Genomic DNA, 18,291 nt, shown 5'->3' with positions numbered 1-18,291 from the left:
GGTAAAACTAATGGTGACATTCAAAAGTACTACTCGTCCTACAGAAAACACGCCCTCACACGGCCATACTGACGGAAAAATAAAAAAGTTACGGCTCTGTAAAGGAGAGGAGCGAAAAACAAACGCAAATACGGAAATACCCCTGGTCCGTAGGCTAAGTGCACACGTAGCAGAAAATTTCTGCTCAAAAACCTGACTCCCCAGTTTTTGCGCGGTTTTGATGCGTTTTTTTCCGGTGCGTTTTCAAAATGCATTGAACTAGCCAGAAACGCGGAAAAATCTGAGAAATTAATGAGCATGCTGCGTTTTTTACCGCGATGCGTTTTTTTGGGGTGAATAACGCATCAATGTGCACAAAAAGTGCAAAATGCATAGAAATGAATGGGAAGCTTCTTTTTCGCGTTTTCCCACGGATTTTTTGGCAAATCCGCGGGAAAAACCGCGAAATAGACGCTGTGTGTGAACACAGCCTTAAGGCCTCTTTCACACTTCCATTTTTAGTTGTCAGTTAAAATCCGCCAAAATGGCGGAAAGCGGATCCGTTTGTAACTGATGCAAACGGATGCCACCGGACCGGTTTTTGACGGATCCGTTGAATGCAGAATTTTAAAGGAACCGCAGTCCGGGAAGGAGAGAGAGAGAGGAGAGAGAGATTTTTGTTTCCACCGCCAGAAAGGATTTCAGGGTTAAATCCCCAGCTGAATTCCTTTCTCCTGGCATGTGCACTGTAAAATGCGGATCCTACAACCAAAAAAAGTTGCAGGGTCCGTTCAGGCATGCCCATCCGTCAAGATCCGCCGGTAATGCAACGCAATGGTGAAAAAAACGGATCCGCCAAAAAAAGGCGGATCCGTTTTTTTCAAAAATTGGCGGATTTTGACTGGTCAAAAACGGAAGTGTGAAAGAGGCCTAAGGGGTTAATGGTCTGAACTCAGGGCACGTAACAACCAAAATGTTGCAACGTGATGGTGCAATGTGGGAGCACTTAGGGCCCCACTGTCTGTAAAACCGGACTGAGGGTGAAGGGTGTTGCTCCACCAGTTCACACACAGCGTTTTTTTAGCGGTTTTTACCGCGGTTTTCACTATAAAACCGCTAAAAATAAGCGTCCCAGTCACTTCTATGCATTTTGCACTTTTTGTGCACATTGCTGCGTTTTTTACCACAAAGAAACCGCATCGCGGTACAAACCGCAGCATGCTCATTAATTTTGCGGAAAAATTTTGGCTTCTTCCATGCAGTTTGAAACCGCTGCGGAAAAAAACGCCAAAAAACGCCGCGAAAAAATAGGTGCGGTTTCTGGGAAGGGTTTCGGGTTTTTGAGCAGAAATTTTCAGCAACGTGTGCACTTAGCCTAATGCTGAGGATCATAGGACCTAAAACTCCCGGACAACTTAGTCACTGTCCTTCATTGCCTCTGGGCTTCCAATACAAAATGAGAACCGATACAACAAAAGCCCCTTCTAGTTGTGCCACTAACTGCACAAGAATCAATTACTCCAGTGCGCCCCCTACAGATATTTCTATCTCCTGCCTCATTATTTGGAAATTGAACGAGTGCTCATCCATTCATATGCCTCCACACGCGCGCCGGCTCGTCACTGGCAGAACTATGACCCTCAGAGCTGCACTCCTGTCCCGACCCCGTCAGCCCGCTCTCTATGCGCCCGGCAGCAGGCTCCGCCCCTTCCTTCACCGCGTGCTCCCGTGACGTCATGCCTGCTCTCAGCAGCCTCGTCCCAGTCCAGTGTTTGCCTCCTGGGGGAATAGCGGCAGCGGCCGGCGGAGCACAGACCGGAGGGGAGCGGATCCGCTAGGTCTCAGGCCGGGCCGCGCACAGGTATTCTGCTCCCGGGGAGGGCAGCGAGGCGGCTGCGGGCTCTTAGTGCAGCTGCATGTATGGGACATATGATGGCGAGGCTGTGCTGGTGTAAACATAGGGTGGGCTCTTCTTTGAAGGTATATATATATATATATATATATATATATATATATATATATATAAAATGAGTGATAGATGTAAGTGTGTATATAGCATATATACATCATGTATGACGCAAAGCCCCATGGGAAGTGGATGTAAATATCCCGAGTGCTGTTACTCATGGCCGGTGACTCCGCGGGGAGGGGACCGTGTCATCCCGGGGCCTCGGCTGCCTCCATCCTTAATGGAGATCTGATGTACGAATCATTTATGCATTAAAAACCAGTTAGGCGACGAGCGTGTGGCTCTTTTATGTTTGTCTTTAATTGTTTTTTTTTTTTGCAACTTTTCTGCATCAAATTGGCAAATCATTTAAAACCACCTCACTAGAAATTATTTTTATTTGAGCCCTGTAGTGGTGCTACTAATGTAAGTTGCCTGGTCCTAGTATTATACTTATCAACCGCTGTATTAATCCATTATCGGCACCACTCCAGGACTGATCCACAATTTGACTGACCGGAAGTCAGAGGTCACGGTCACAGACTCTCAATATAAGTCTGATTGCCTGTTCTGGCTCTCGTAGACGTATATTGAGATGTGACTTTCAGATATCCCACAAATTGTGACTTGCTGGATCAATCCACTATCTGCTGAAGACAACCCGTGTGGCTCGGATAACAGATGACGACTGTGCCTGGTAAGTTTTAAGACTAGGGGCAGCAAACTTCATTAGTTGCACCACTTCAGCACTGCAAAAAATGAAAACACTAAAGCAGTGCTTTAAAAGGTTGCACTACCCTATTTTTCGGACTATAAGACGCACCGGACCATAAGACGCACCCCAACTTTTGGGGTGGAAAATAGCAGAAAAAAGATTTTTATAAGATGGGGGTCCGTCTTTTTGTCCGGATTTAAGGTATCTTACCTGAGGGCAGGCGGTGGTACAGCGGGGTCACAGGTGGCATGGTCCCTTCCTCAGGAAGCCGACGGCAGAAGTGGGGCTATGCTGCTGTCCTGGGGTCCGGCGTCGGCGGTAAGGCAGAGCATGGAGCAGGGTCCCTTCCTCAGCATAAATGTGTCCGCTGCAGCCCGGTGTCCACGCCAAGCAGAGCCGAGCACATCAACGGTTTCCTGAAGCCGTGGGCCTCCGGAGGCCGCGCGGCACAAATTGAAAATATAGTAAATTGAAACTCCTCCAAAAACTTAGCTTCAGCTGGTAACACCAAAAAAAAAAAAAAAAAAAAAAGCAACATTTGGTTGAAGTCACGTTTCATGAATCTGTGTAAAACATCAGGATTAGTAAAGTTGTAGAGGGGGAAAAAAAACTTAAAAAAAAAAAAAAAATAACTTAGTGACACAAAATATATAGAGATTAAAGGGCAAATACTAAAGCCACTAAAAAGGCCCTACCATATTTTTCGGATTATAAGATACGATTTTACTCCTCCCAAATTTGGGAGGAAAATGGGGGGGGGGGTGCGTCTTATAATGCAAAGCTTGCTTACTGGGGATCAGCGGCGGCGGAGTGGTGTCGCAGGAGGCATGGTCGCTGCTTCAGAAGGAGTGGGGCAATGCAGCAGGCCCCCGGGTCGGAAGGAGATGGTGTCCTGGCACTGCAAGCTCTGGGCTCTCCTAAGATGTCAGCTCTGAGCGGAGTCCTCCTTCCCATTGAATAACCTGTGGTGGGCTTCAGGAAAATGGCCGCTTGAGGCAGCGCAGATTGAGATCTCATATCCCTAAGGCTATGTGGACACGTATGCAGAAAATTTCTGCATAAAAACAGGACTTCTTCCCAGAAAACGTGCGTTTTTGCCGCGCGTCCCCAGACACACAGAAAATAGCCAGAAATGCGGAATTTACCGCGAAATTAATGAGCATGCTGCGTTTTTTACTGCAAAGCATTTTTTTTGCGGTAAAAAACGCATCAATATGCACAAAAAGTGCAAAATGCATTAAAATGAATAGGAAGCTTTTTTTGAGCGGATTTTTTGGTAAATCCGTGGGAAAAACGCTAGAAAAAACGCTGTGTGTGAACACAGCCTAAGACACACTGCCATTTTATTGAAAAAATGGAGTCCATCACAAATGGATTATGGCGTTGTGGTCTATCTTCACTTTAAACACAGTGTAAAATTGAATATTAAGAAACTAAAATGCATTCATACATTGTATTCAGTGAGCTAGCTAATGGTAAGCTTTAGAGTAAGGTCAAATGCCCCATCAGTTTTTTAATAACTTGTCATCCGTTCCTGAAGAACAAAACGAAACTGATGACAAATAGTAGGTGTGCTCACAGCCTTAGGAATGGCAGTGTTGTTATTTTCGGATTGCATTACTATGTGATCACCATATATTTAGGTCATGTTCAGATGGCAGCATAATGTATATCGTCTGGGTTACAGCAGCAAGATCCAGACTCCGCACTATTCAACTGAACTTAAAGGGTAACTATACATTCTAGTAACTTTTCAGAAAAAGCTGTCTTGTGTGTAGGCTAGAATTAGCATTATTTTAGGTCATCTGACTTGTATCCTGTATTTTTCTATAGTTTCCCATCTGCAGGCTTTCTAAATTGTAATTGACTCTGAGCTGTTTGATGTAGACAAGCTGCTATGATGTTTCCCTTCAACTAAACACACACAAATCGATGATTCCTGATCTTCTTTCATTAGGTAGAGCACGAGCAGGAGGGTCATGGAGGAAACTGCAACAGTACTGAGCAGTGAGAATGTGACTCCAGCTCTTCCACAATCTAATATACATGATAGAATATTGGAGCATGAAATGTTTGTGTGCTTGTCTGGCTCTTCTAACTCCATTGACTTAAAGTGCACCTGTCACCTGTTTTGGCCTATATACTGTAAGATACAGCCTCTGCCTTTCAGGGCTTATCTACAGCACTCTATATTGCTGTAGATAAGCCCCCAATCCGACCTGAAAGATGAGTTTTATTATACTCACCCGGGGGGGGGGGGTCCGCTGCGGTCCGATGGGTTGTCGCAGGTCCGGGTCCAGCGCCTCCCATCTTCTTGCAAGGCTGTCCTCCTGCTTGCTTCATGGCTCCCCGGCAACGCGCTTCTGCGCTGGCGTACTTTGCGCAGGCACTGGGCCTCTCTGACATTTCCCAGCGCCTGTGCACTGCAGTACTTTGGTCTGCCCTCAACAGGGCAGATAACTACGCCTGCGCAAGAAGATGGGATGCACAGGACCTGCGACACCCATGCTCTAGGTAAGCCCTGAAAGGCGGTGGGCGCATCTTATAGCGGCCAAAACAGTTGACAGGTTCCCTTTAACTATGTTGTGTAACCTGTCACCTTATTGTGCTGACGGTTGGTCTTGTCAGTGAATGGTAAGTTCAAAAGGCAGGGGCCAGGCAAAAAAAATGGAGAAAAAAAGCACAGTTCTCAGATTAGATATGTTCCAAAGTTTCTTATATTCACTTGTAGTATTGATCTAGCCAAACTTTATCTATGTAAATACTTTTATGGGCAAAAAACAAACACATCATAGAAGTGATCTTATTATTGGCTAATCAGAAAAACTATATCGGCAAACCTTTTTTGCACAGAGGCTGTTTAATTAGGCAAGTTTACGAATGAGTGACCGAGGCAGGCTGCAGCATTTAAAGGGTACCTGTCTCTAGTTTTGTCCTGCGTCAACAAAAACTGGTTTTGGTATTGAAACCAGTAACAAGACATTTGGGCATGGGGTGATGCATCACTCTATGCACATAACCTCTTTTAGATGTGCTCTTCTCTCTGCCATCCATCTGTAAACCTGCCTGATGTTCTGAAAGTTTGCAAATTTATTGGCTAACAAAAAAAATTTGCTCCTGGAATGTACCGTATTTTTCAGACTATAAGACGCACTTTTTTCCTCCAAAATTGGGGGGTGCGTCTTATAGTCCGGATGTACCGGCTCTGGCTATGGTGGGGAGGTGGGAGAGTGGTATCGGTGGAGCAGCAGGGCACAGAGGCAGGAGCCGGCTGCTGCGGCTAACCCCTGTGCCCGCTGCTAAAGAGAAATGAATATTCACTGCTTTCCATGCCCAAGGGCGTGGAGGGCAATGAATATTCATTTCTCTTCGATGTCATCCTGGTATGCCGAATTACTCTATGCGCTGCACGCCTGGACTGTGAGCGTGCAAAGCAGTGAGTATTCATTGCAGTCTAATGAGCACAGTGTCAGCTGGAGCCTTCCTGCTGCTGCCTGTGGTCACGTGTGCCGATACTTAAGAGAAATGAATATTCGTGAATATGTATCAGGATGGGGATGAGGGGATCATATATACCAGGATAGGGGATATTAAGCACAGAATTTACCACATTTTTTGCTTCAATTTTTTTTCCTAATTTCCTCCTCTAAAACCTAGGTGTGTCTTAATAGTCCGAAAAATATGGTGAGTGTGTATATATGTGTGTGTGTGTGTGTGTGTATGTGTGTATATACACTCACTGGCCACTTTATTAGGTACACCATGCTAGTAACGGGTTGGACCCCCTTTTGCCTTCAGAACTGCCTCAATTCTTCGTGGCAGAGATTCAACAAGGTGCTGGAAGCATTCCTCAGAGATTTTGGACCATATTGACATGATGGCATCACACAGTTGGCGCAGATTTGTCGGCTGCACATCCCTGATGCGAATCTCCCGTTCCACCACATCCCAAAGATGCTCTATTGGATTGAGATCTGGTGACTGAGGAGGCCATTTGAGTACAGTGAACTCATTGTCATGTTCAAGAAACCAATCTGAGATGATTCGAGCTTTATGACATGGCGCATTATCCTGCTGAAAGTAGCCATCAGATGTTGGGTACATTGTGGTCATAAAGGGATGGACATGGTCAGCAACAATACTCAGGTAGGCTGTGGCGTTGCAACGATGCTCAATTGGTACCAAGGGGCCCAAAGAGTGCCAAGAAAAAATTCCCCACACCATGACACCACCACCACCAGCCTGAACCATTGATACAAGGCTGGATGGATCCATGCTTTCATGTTGTTTACGCCAAATTCTGACCCTACCATCCGAATGTCGCAGCAGAAATCGAGACTCATCAGACCAGGCAAGGTTTTTCCAATCTTCTACTGTCCAATTTCGATGAGCTTGTGCAAATTGTAGCCTCAGTTTCCTGTTCTTAGCTGAGAGGAGTGGTACCCAGTGTGGTCTTCTGCTGCTGTAGCCCATCTGCCTCAAAGTTCGATGCACTGTGCGTTCAGAGATGCTCTTCTGCCTACCTTGGTTGTAACGGGTGGCAATTTGAGTCACTGTTGCCTTTCTATCAGCTCGAACCAGTATGCCCATTCTCCTCTGACCTCTGGCATCAACAAGGCATTTCCGGCCACAGAACTGCCGCTCACTGGATTTTTTTTCTTTTTCGGACCATTCTCTGTAAACCCTAGAGATGGTTGTGCGTGAAAATCCCAGTAGATCAGCAGTTTCTGAAATACTCAGACCAGCCCTTCTGGCACCAACAATCATGCCACGTTCAAAGGCACTCAAATCACCTTTCTTCCCCATACTGATGCTCGGTTTGAACTGCAGGAGATTGTCTTGACCATGTCTACATGCCTAAATGCACTGAGTTGCCGCCATGTGATTGGCTGATTAGAAATTAAGTCTTAACACACAGTTGGACAGGTGTACCTAATAAAGTGGCCAGTGAGTGTATATATATATATATATATATATATATATATATATATAAATTTTGCCATAAAAGTATTTACATAATATATGTATGTGACTATATACACTACTCAGAAGAAAGAACACTTCCTTTGTGTTGTTTGACTCCAAGTCATTCACACTTCTGTGAAATCAACCTGTTCAGTTATGAAGCAACTCTGATTGTGAATCAAGTTCTGCTGCTGTTGTGCAAATGGAACAAACGGGTAGAAATTATAGGCCATTATCAATACAACCCCCTATAAAGGAGTGACCACAGACCATTTCTCTGTTCTCATAATTTTTGTTTTGGTCACTTTTGCATTTTGTCTTTGCTCTCACCCCTAGAGGTACAGTTGCATGAGGCTACAACCCACAGAAGTTTCTCAGGTAGTGCAGCTCATCCAGGATGGCACATCAACACAAGCTGTGGTAAAGAAGGGTAGCTGTGTCTGTCACTATAGTGTTGAGAGCGTGGAACAGATACCAGGAGACAGGCCATTACACCAGAAGATGTGGTGTAATGGCAGCAACCCAGCGGCAAGACCGCTACCTCCTCCTTTATGCATGGAGGAACAGTACCAGAGCCCTGCAAAAGGACCTCCAGTAGGCCACTAACATCCATGTGTCTGCTCAAACTGACAGAAACAGATTCCATGAGGTTGATATGAGGGCCTAGCGTCCACAAGTGGGATTTGTGCTTACAGCCCCACACCGTGCATGGTGATTGGTATTTGCCAGAGAACACAAAGATTGGCAGATTCAACATTGGGCTCTGTGCTCTTCACGGATGATAGCAAGTTTACACTGAGTACATAAGACAAGTCTGGAGTCACTGTGGAGAACTTTCTGCTGCCTGCAACATCCTTTAGAATGACCAGTTTGGCAGTGGGTGTAGGGAGGCATTTCTTTGCAGTGCTGCACAGCCCTCCATGTGCTAGCTAGGGGTACCCTGGCTGCCATTAGGTACTGAGATGACATCCTTAGACCCATTGTGAGTCCACAGGCAGGTGCAGTGGGCCCTCGGTTCCCAGGCCTCGTGTGGCTGAAGTGTGTCAGCAGTTCCTGCATGATAAATGTATTGATGCTGTGGGCTGGCTTGCCCGTTCCCCAGACCTGAATTCAATCGTACATATCTGGGACATCATGTTTCGTTCCATCCATCAATGCCACGTTACAACACAGACTGACCAGGAGTTGACTTAGGCAGAGGTCAGATTTTCGAGATACCCGGATGAGTCTCGCACATCAATACCCGGCACTGCCGCGAGCACTCGGATCGGAGCGATCAGCTGCATAGAAATAAATGCAGCTCAACGCTCTGATCTGAGTGCCGGGTATTGACGTGCGAGACTCGTCGAGTTTCGTGCAAGTCTGACCCTGGCCTTATACCTTAATCCAGGTCTGGGAAGAGATCCCTCAGGAGAACATCCGCTGCATCATCAGGAGCATGCCCAGACATTGTAGGGAGGAGGTCATACAGGCACATGGAGGCCACACACACTACTGAACATCAGTGGAAATGCCTCAAGATAAGGAAATGAAGTTGGATCAGCCTGTAATTTGATTTTCCACTTTGATCTTGAGTATCCTTCCAAATCCAGACCTCTGTGGGTTATTCATTTTGATTTACATTGATCACTTCTGTTTTATTTTTCGCAATGCGTTCCACTTTGTAATGAATAAAGATTTGCAACTGGAATATTTCATTCAGTGATATAGAGGATGTGATTGAGTCTCTACACAGCAACTCAGCTGATCTGAGATTCAGGTCTCTATATAAACCCTCTAAAAAAAAAAAAAAAAAAAAAAAATTATTAATATTCATTAAAACAGCATTAACTGTGTAAGGCTAGTTTCACACTAGCATTACAGGGCGCAGCATCATGCGATCAGAGGAAGAGCTGACCGGAGGGGGCACGGCCGGGGGCGGAGCTTAGCAGCGGCCGTGCGCTGCGCCCGGTAACGCTAGTGTAAAACTAGCCTAACGTGGACATAATACAATATAAAAAGAAAGGGCATCTATTTTATAAAAAAAAACTAGGAACCTGTAAGGACTCTGTAAGTGGTTGATGCATGCCACTCTCCTATGATCTCTCCAACATTGTTAGCTACCATAATTTCTGCTCAGCGTGAGTCCGACTTTCCACAGTGAACAGAACTGAGGCCCCCACTTCAACCAGCGTAGATGCACCCGTGCCCATACAAGACGATGACACGTGCCAGGTGGTGTGGTCAGGTACACTTGCAGGTCATCTACCTCTAGCACACAGACCATGCTGATGTGAACTGTTCATATGGTCTGGGTGCCTCGCTCCTCCCTTAAATGTGCCTGTAGTTGTATTGCATTCATCAGCTGGTTCCAAAATGCATTGTTCACGATGAAGTTGTCGTCATCGTGGAATGTGGCCATAGGATATCCACTCTGCCTTTCTGTGATTTCCTCTCTGGCCGATTTATGGATCAAACACCTGTTGTGAATTTTGACATTAAGCTCCTTGTTAGAGGAAAGCAAGTTGTGCAAAAATTACAGAAACATTGAACAGTTGGACATGTTCATTCAAAGGTTTAGAGATGGTCACATTAAGTTCACCTGAAAAAGTTAGGCCGGAGTCACACTAGCGTATAGCATCGGATGCAATATGCTAATGACACTCTGCTCCAGCTCTGCTGCGAATGTGAGCCGAGTGTTAGGCCGGGGTCACACTTGCGAGTGCAATGCAAGAAACTCGTGCATCAATACCTGGCTGTTGTGAGCTCATTCTCTGGTCCACCAGTTGTGAATTCTCCTTCCAGACTCCATCTGGTGGTAACAGGAGGTAGTGAGGCCGATTTAATCAGTAGAGATCTGCCACCTGATAATGAGGATGACGATTGGACCTCAGGAATCTGACTGGATTTAAGACAGCCGACGCCCTATTCTGGTGCTGGTGATTCCTTCTGGCTTGACAGGTCTTGGTTTTAAGCTCTGTTCCAGTCATCTAAAGCTAAGTTTTTCTGCTAATGTTCACACTTGATTTTGTTGGTCTATTCAGTTTTTTGTGTGGTCAGCCAGCCCCGGCTGGGGCTGCGCTGAATTTCCACTCTTATTTATCTGTATTTGCCAATTTGCTTTTTGTCCCTTACTAGATTGGCCTCTCTTTTCTCTGTCTCAGAATATTTCAGAGTGCTGATATAGTGGGAGAAGTCTATTGACTTCAGGGTTAATTTTGCTATCAGAAGTGTTGGACATTATTTTTGTAGGGTTTTTTGCAGATTGCAGACAGTGTCTTTCCTTTCCTTTTTAGCTAGTTTGGGCCCCATCGTTTGCTCAGCCTATTTTCCTGCCTGTGTTTGAGCTTTCATCTTGTTTCACCGTCAATACATGTGTGGGGGCTGTCTTTCCTTTGGGGTCTGCTCTGGGGCAGTTAGTTTTCCCCTTTTCATGCTTCAGGCTTATTTAGTCCTCCGGCTGTGACGAAGCGTCTAGGAGCATCGTAGGAACGCTCAACGGCTACTGCTAGTTGTGTGGTTAGGATCAGGGATGTGCAATCTGCATAGTTACCAACCTCTCTGGTTTTCTGTGACTTAGCTTGTTTTGCTTTTTTCTCCTCGGTGTCCCATTCATAACACCCGGCACTGCCGTCGGGACCGGAGTGTGCAGCTGCATGTCTTTCTATGCAGCTGAACGCTCCGGTCTGAACCGCCTGTGACAGTGACAGGCATTGAGACTCTCGCGAGTTTCTCGCACTGCACTTGCAATTGTGACCCTCGGCCTTGGTGCTCTGTGCTCTGATCCTCTGACATGAGAGAATCGGAGCACAGGTGCGGAGGAGACGGAAAAATTTAGTTTCTCCATTGCCAGCAATCGTGAAAATTGCACTGCACTCTGGTGACATCCGAGTGCAGTGGGATGTTTCACATGCACCAATAGACTTGTATGGGTACGTGTGATCCGATTCTCGCGGCCATTTGCAGCATGCCGAATCTTCATGTCAAGATCGCAGATGTGCACTACCCCATAAAATAATACTGGGCTAAGTAATCCAATTTTTTTTTTCCATATCGAATTGCACTCGTCCGATATATTCACTCGTGTGATTGAGGCTTCAGAGTGCATTTTACGATCATCCTGAAATTTCATCTGAAAGCCAAATATTCCTAATTTTTTGTGAGTAGGGTAACACACACACACTTTTTTTTTTTTTTTGTGCATCCAAAGTTTATTGAAAACACAGAGCTCATTTCTTATAGATTGCCGTAGAACCTTAGAATTATCTAATTTGGGTTTTGTAGCTGTAGTGTTTGGTAAAATGCACCAGTATTATGGACGTCTGGATCTGGTTTTAGGCTACAGAAATGCCACCACTCTTGTCTATGTACTGTATGTACTGTCTGGTATTGCACAGCCTGATCCAGATATGCGTATTTGTACAAGTAAACAAGGAGTTACAGACGAGACTGTGTAGTTTTATAACTTTTGTGCATGGTGAAATCCTTATGCTCTGGCAGCCACCCAGAACCCCCTAAGGTGTGATACATACACCAACATGTGCTTCAGTTTAGTCTCGGAGCTCAATACCCTATACAAATAAAGTATTCCAATGTAGTGTGAGACAGCTCTGTGTTCTGTAATCTATCCTATACAGAGAACTAGTCTTGCAGCTATTTGTGGGGATATTTAAAAGGTACCTGATGTAATTAAGAATGTACCTGGGTAACACACTTTCAACGATACCTATTCAGTATCTGTGTCTTAAAGGGAATATGTCACCCTTTTTTCGAATATGAGCTGCCGGTAGCGATATCAGGGGCTTATCTACAGCATTCTGTAATCCTGTAGATAAGCCCCCCGATGTAGCCTGAAAGATAAGAAAAATTATACTCACCGGGGGGGCGGTCCGGTCTTGATCTGCTGGGTGTTGCAGTCCGGCACCTCCCATCTTCATACGATGCCGTCCTCTTCTTTCCTTCCTGTCGTGGCTCCGGCGCAGGCGCATCGCTCTGCCCTGTTGAGGGCAGAGCAGAATACTGCCGTGCGCAGGCGCCAGACCTCTCCCAGAGCCTGCGCAGTGCACCTGTGCCGGAGCCACAACAGGAAGGAAAGAAGAGGACGGCATTGTATGAAAATGGGAGGCACCGGACCGGATGGCGACACCCATCAGACCAGACCGAACGCCGGGGTGAGTATAATCTAACTCTTTTTTTTTTTTTCTTATCTTTCAGGTTACATTGGGGGGGCTTATCTACAGCATTACAGAATGCTGTAGATAAGCCCCTGATGTCGGTGCCGGCAGCTCATATTTGAAAAAAGGGGTGACATTCCCTTTAATCCTATAAAAATTAGCTTGGCAAGTGCACGGCAGGGCGTATCGGTGCATTTAGTCTTCTGCTTCTTCGCTTCTCAGACTAGGGCGAATACGTATAGTATGAATGCGCTCTCTTCGCCGACACTAGAGAATCCTGATGGCGTGTGGTGCACATGCTGTAAAGATTAAAAAGTCTGCAGGCCCACAGATTGACTGCAGACTTTTAGCAAAAGAAAAGCCAACCCCCTTAAAGGAACAAGTTCATAATACTATATCCAATTCTAAGTGGTACTTAAAACAGTTGTGTAGGTTTTATTTTCCTTTTTTATGCTTCTCGCCCCTCAGTGTCCTGGGTGTCAGCCTTTTTTATTTCTTGAATTTCTTGACCTCCTACATAAGCAGATTTACATAAGCCAGCTGCAATCAAAAGGCTTCCTGGTAGGTTTCCATCAGTCATTTCCCTCTCTTTCTCCTGGACCTGAATGGGATCATCCCAGGTTTTTCTTTCATGCGCTTGGAAGTTAGGCTCAAGTATAATGAATAAAGTGCACACTATGTGGACTATTAAGAGTTCACCCTTCAATTTATTATTAGATGTAAAAACACACTACTAATAACAGAATTTCAGGTTGAAGTAATCTTTCCAAATGTGGCATCTGTCAGACCAGTTTTGCAACAACTAGCTCTTTTCAAGAGCTGAAAGAGTCAGTTGTGGCAAAACTGGTCTGGTGGAGGCCACAACTGGCATTTAAGGGTTTAAAAAAGCCAGATGTGGCGGGACCGGTCAGGTTTTGCTAGTTATATTATGCCAGTTAAAATCCCCCTCCCAGGACGATATTCATCCTGTAAGATCTGAATGTGAAACTCTAGATGGGGGGTTTTATGATTAGGATCTGTAGCTGTTTCAGATTGTAATTTCTACAAGGAATACTTTCTAAGGCTATGTGCACACGCTGCGGTTTTTGCTGTGGTTTTGGCCGCAGCGGATCTGCAGCAGTTCTGCAGACAGTGTACAGTAGCATGTAAATCTGTGTGATTTACAATCTGATGTGCACATGCTGCGTAAAAGCTGCGGTTTTGAGTCCGCAGAAAGAGATGACGTGTGACTTCTTTTCTGCGGATTCTGCTGCGGTTTACCATCCCCTCCATCGTAGAGGTGATAAACCGCAGGGGAAAACCGCAGGTAAACCACAGGTCATTTTACCTGCGGTTCCGCAGATACCAATCCGCAGCGTGTGCACATAGCCTAATAACTGTGGAATTATGGCTACAGGAGGAACCATTACTGAAGCCTGGAACTAGGATAAAGCCGGCAGTAAACTGGCAGGCAGTATCTGTCTAAGAGCCATGTCTTAGTCATATTTTCAATAGACATTTTTGTGATATTAATGTGTGGTACAATAACATCTGTCACATTTGAAGTTACTTGTTCTAATATACTCCAGTATTGGTGGAATAGCCAGAACGGTGCCTGGCTTTATAAGGTCAGGTGGCCATCAGAGCCCCAGGTTAGACTTAAAATTGTGAGCAAAATTCACATTAGTCTTCATCATAGTCTAAAGATAGAAAAAAAAAATGCTATAGTATATTTTTATCACGTGGGGGTTGTTTGAATCCGTTTTGATAATGGTGAATGGGTTTGTCCAGATGGGCGGCACTCACAGCAAGCTGGCAGTGACAACCATAGAGGTCTTCAAGAGACCTTTGGCTGTCATGTCAACCCATCGGTGACCCGCGATCATGTGACGGGGGTCACTGGTGTGTTGATTTCCGGCACGATTGCCGGAAGCACGTTAGATGCCGCTGTCAGCGTTTGTTCAAAACAGCTAAGGCCTCTTTCACACTTCCGTTTTTTACAATCAGTCACAATCCGCCAGGTTTTGAAAAAAACGGATCCTCAAATTTTTTTTGAGGATCCTTTTTTTTCCCCATTGACTTGCATTAATGGCGGATTGCTCTCCGTTGCATCCGTTTTTTTTTTGAGGATCCGCCAAAAATTGCTGTCCGTCACCATCCTCAAAGATTTCAAAACGGAGCTTGTAACGTTTTTTTCTGTGGCGGATCCTCCAGACACTCATTTAACCAGAAATTCTTTCTGGGTGCCGGACAAAAAAAAAAAATTCATTCTCTCTCTCTCTCTCTCTCTCTCTCTCTCTCTCTCTCTCTCTCTCTCTCTCTCTCTCTCTCTCTCTCTCTCTCTCTCTCTCTCTCTCTCGCCAGCATTTCCTTTATATTTCCGCATTTTCAGGATCCGTCTAAAAACGGATCCTGTGCCATCCGTTCACATCAGTTAACAACCGATCCGCTTCAATGACTTTTTGGCGGATTTGAACTGATGCAAACAAAACTGAAGTGTGAAAGAGGCCTAACATGTCCCGTCTTTGATCCAGGCTCACCGCCAGAGCACATATCAAAATAGGGGTACTGCCATTGGACGTACTATTCCGTCCGATGGCAGAAAGGGGTTAAAATATGTAATTTGCCCGAAAATGGTACCAATAACAAAGATCAAAAAATCAGACCTCACATGACTCTGTGGGCCTTAAAATGGAAAAATTATAGCTCTCGAAATGTGGTGATGCAAAAACTATTTTTTGCAATAAAAAGCATCTTTTAGGCTAGTTTTACACGAGCGTTTTTGAGCGCAGCGACGGCCTGCGCACGGCTGCCGCTAAGCTCCGCCCCTGCCGCGCCTCCGCCGGTAGCTCCGCCTACCGGCGCATGACGCTCAAAAACGCTAGTGTGAAACTAGCCTTAGTGTGTGACAGCTGCCAAATATATAAACCTGATAGAAATCTGGTATCGCTGTAATCGCAACTAATCACTTGTACTGCACGAGGAATGGCGTAAAATATAAATAAAACCAAGTCTTGACCTGCTGTTGATTTTTTTTTTTTTTTTTCATTGTGCTTCCCAAAAGTCACAGTAAGGCTCAGTGCACATTTATTCTGCGCTCATTGCTGAGCTCTTGCAGCAGGGTTTCCGTATAAGGCCTCTTTCACACATCAGGTTTTCGCCGTCAGGCGCGATCCGGCGCTTTTGACAGAAACCGGATCCGGCGAAATGCAATGCCGGATCCGGTTTCCCCCCCATTGACTTGCATTTGCGCCGGATCGCGCCGGATGGCCATGCGTTTCATCCGGTTTTCGCCGGATCCGGCAATGTGTCGCGATCCGGCGTCTGGAAAAAACGGCTACTGTAACGTTTTTTGTCTCCGGCGAAAAAGCCGGACACGCCGGATCCGGCGCGTCCGGCTTTTTCACACAATGAAAGCCTATGAGCGCCGCAATGCGCCGGATCCGGTTTTTTGGTCTGAGCATGCTCAGTAGCTCTGCCCACAAGACATATATAAAAGCAAGACAGTGGGACCCACAGCCACACCCAACATGCCACCCAAGAAAGCAACCAAGCGAAGCAGGAGAAGGCAGGAGACCACTGCAGCACCATCAGCACCACCACCACCCCAAATGGAGCAGCAAATGGAACATGCTGAGGAGGGGAGGCCAGCAGCAGATGAGAGACGGTAATTATCAAATCCCCCATTCCTCCAAACTAGGGCTATTGAATATCAAGATATTCATTGGCCCTTTGTTTCTCTTTATTCAACAGCCGCCCAATAGATGCAGCAGCAGCAGCAGCAGCAATGGCAGCAGCTGGAACACCACCCACAGGCATGGAGTGTGGCCACCAGGAGGACAGCACATCTTCTTCTGGGAGCCCTCCCTCGCATCGTCAGCGTTTGACGGTAAGTTTTTATTTCCAAAATCCATCTTCTCTGTAATATATGTCTATTCATTGCCTTTTATTTCAAAACAGGATTCACAAGATGAAGAGGAGCTCCCAGAAGAAGAAGGAAGGGGTGGACAGACACCTGGAGTGGGCTCACAATTGGTAAGTTTTTTGCATCAAACGCAGAAACACAACATCACACTACACACAACACATAGAAAACAATGTTCTGCAGACCACACACAGCAAACAAATGCCTACATCCAAAGACATAACATTTTTTGTTTTCTTCTCTAGTCTTCCCAATCTGGTGCTCGGCCAAGAGGTCCTCGCAGTGCCTCCCAGGGTCGTCGGCGACAGCAACGCGGCGGTCACCAGCGGCGGTCACAACCTGTCAAAGAAGGGCTGTAGGAACATGCTATATATAGTTTTCCAGTAGCCAATCCCGTTCGGAAGGCCACAAGGGTCAATTTTAAAAACCGGATCCGGCGTAATCCGTCGAAAAACGGATGAACCGGATGAGACGGATCCGGTTTTGTCTTTCAAGAACAAGACGGATCCGGCAGAAAACCGGATCCGTCACATCCGGTTTTACGAAACATTTGCCGGATCCGGCGTTCCGGCACGACGCCGGATCGCGCCTGACGCCGAAAACCTGATGTGTGAAAGTAGCCTTAGTCTCTGAAATTCGTGATTCAGACGGAACCTCTGGCAGGAGAATTCTTGTAATGAGGCAGATGGAGGCACTGTGGACGCCATAGGCCCTTTGATCCGGCGGTGTCTTTTTATAGGATTTCATAAAAGTGCCGTCGGCCACAGATTTGTGCACTTCTGAAAAGGACACCACTGAACAGAGGCCAGGCGGAGTCTTGTGTAACTCTGCCGCCTCATTATAGTGAATGGATCCCACGGGGGGGGGGGGGGGTTTCATCTGAATCATGTTATTCAGAGATTTAGATGGAAACCTCAAAGGAAGTGGTCAATTAGGAGCCCCGGATAACTGTGATCACAAACGTTATGTAAAATGTTCCCAATAAAAGCTTCAACTCAATCCACAAAAAAAGCAAGTCCCCACTCAGGTCTGTCATCTGTTAATGGGAATATAGGGGGCTTCCACGATACTGTTAGCACAAAAGCTCTGGAAAAGCTCAGCCAAAAAAAATTCAGCAAAATGTCTGCTCTCAAATCCAAATGCCCCCCTCCCTTCTGAGCCCCAGTGTGCCTAAACTACATATAGCGTCCATATGTTTGGCATTTGTGAAGCCACGAGAACCTGTCTAACTTTCGGGTGCATGCGTCCAGAAGCATGGGCTGGGCATTACGTACTGATGACTACAACGTAGTGGTCACTACAACGGCAGTTGGCAATTTTCATTCGTCAACATTCATTGCTGCTTGTTTCTGGTAAATACCCATGGAGTCAAAATCGTCACTACACCTGTAGATAAATTCCCCAAGAAGTAGAGTTTCTAAAATGGGGTCACTTGAGGGGGCCTTCTGCTCTTCTAGCAATTAGGGGTGCTGTATATGGAGTCCGCAAACTGTTCTAGGAAAATATGCGCTCCAATAGGCCAATAGCGCTCTGTTATTCCCTAGTCTATCCGTATGGCTAAGTAGTGCTTTACAGCCACATATGGGGTATTGCCACCATCAGTAGAAATTGTGGGGCAAATTTTGGT

At 45.9% G+C, this 18,291-nt stretch overlaps 1 protein-coding gene across 2 annotated transcripts in view; it reads left to right on the top strand.

Moving 5' to 3' along the window:
• Positions 1–1,603: 1,603 nt before the first annotated feature.
• LOC141101421 (transmembrane gamma-carboxyglutamic acid protein 1-like) overlaps positions 1,604–18,291 on the top strand; it is a 52,844-nt gene continuing 36,156 nt past the window's right edge. The window contains exon 1 of one of the 2 annotated variants that reach the window (XM_073590511.1): positions 1,604–1,840. The gene's annotated coding sequence lies outside the window, so the exon portion shown is untranslated. Of the gene's footprint in view, positions 1,841–4,313; positions 4,372–18,291 lie in introns of those variants that run through there. The other variant, XM_073590512.1, reaches the window with a different exon arrangement.

The sequence above is a fragment of the Dendrobates tinctorius genome, unplaced genomic scaffold, assembly GCF_039654945.1.
Source record: "Dendrobates tinctorius isolate UK_male_01 unplaced genomic scaffold, ASM3965494v1 ptg000117l, whole genome shotgun sequence".
Lineage (NCBI taxonomy): Eukaryota > Metazoa > Chordata > Amphibia > Anura > Dendrobatidae > Dendrobates > Dendrobates tinctorius.
This window is presented reverse-complemented; position numbering and strand designations above follow the sequence as displayed.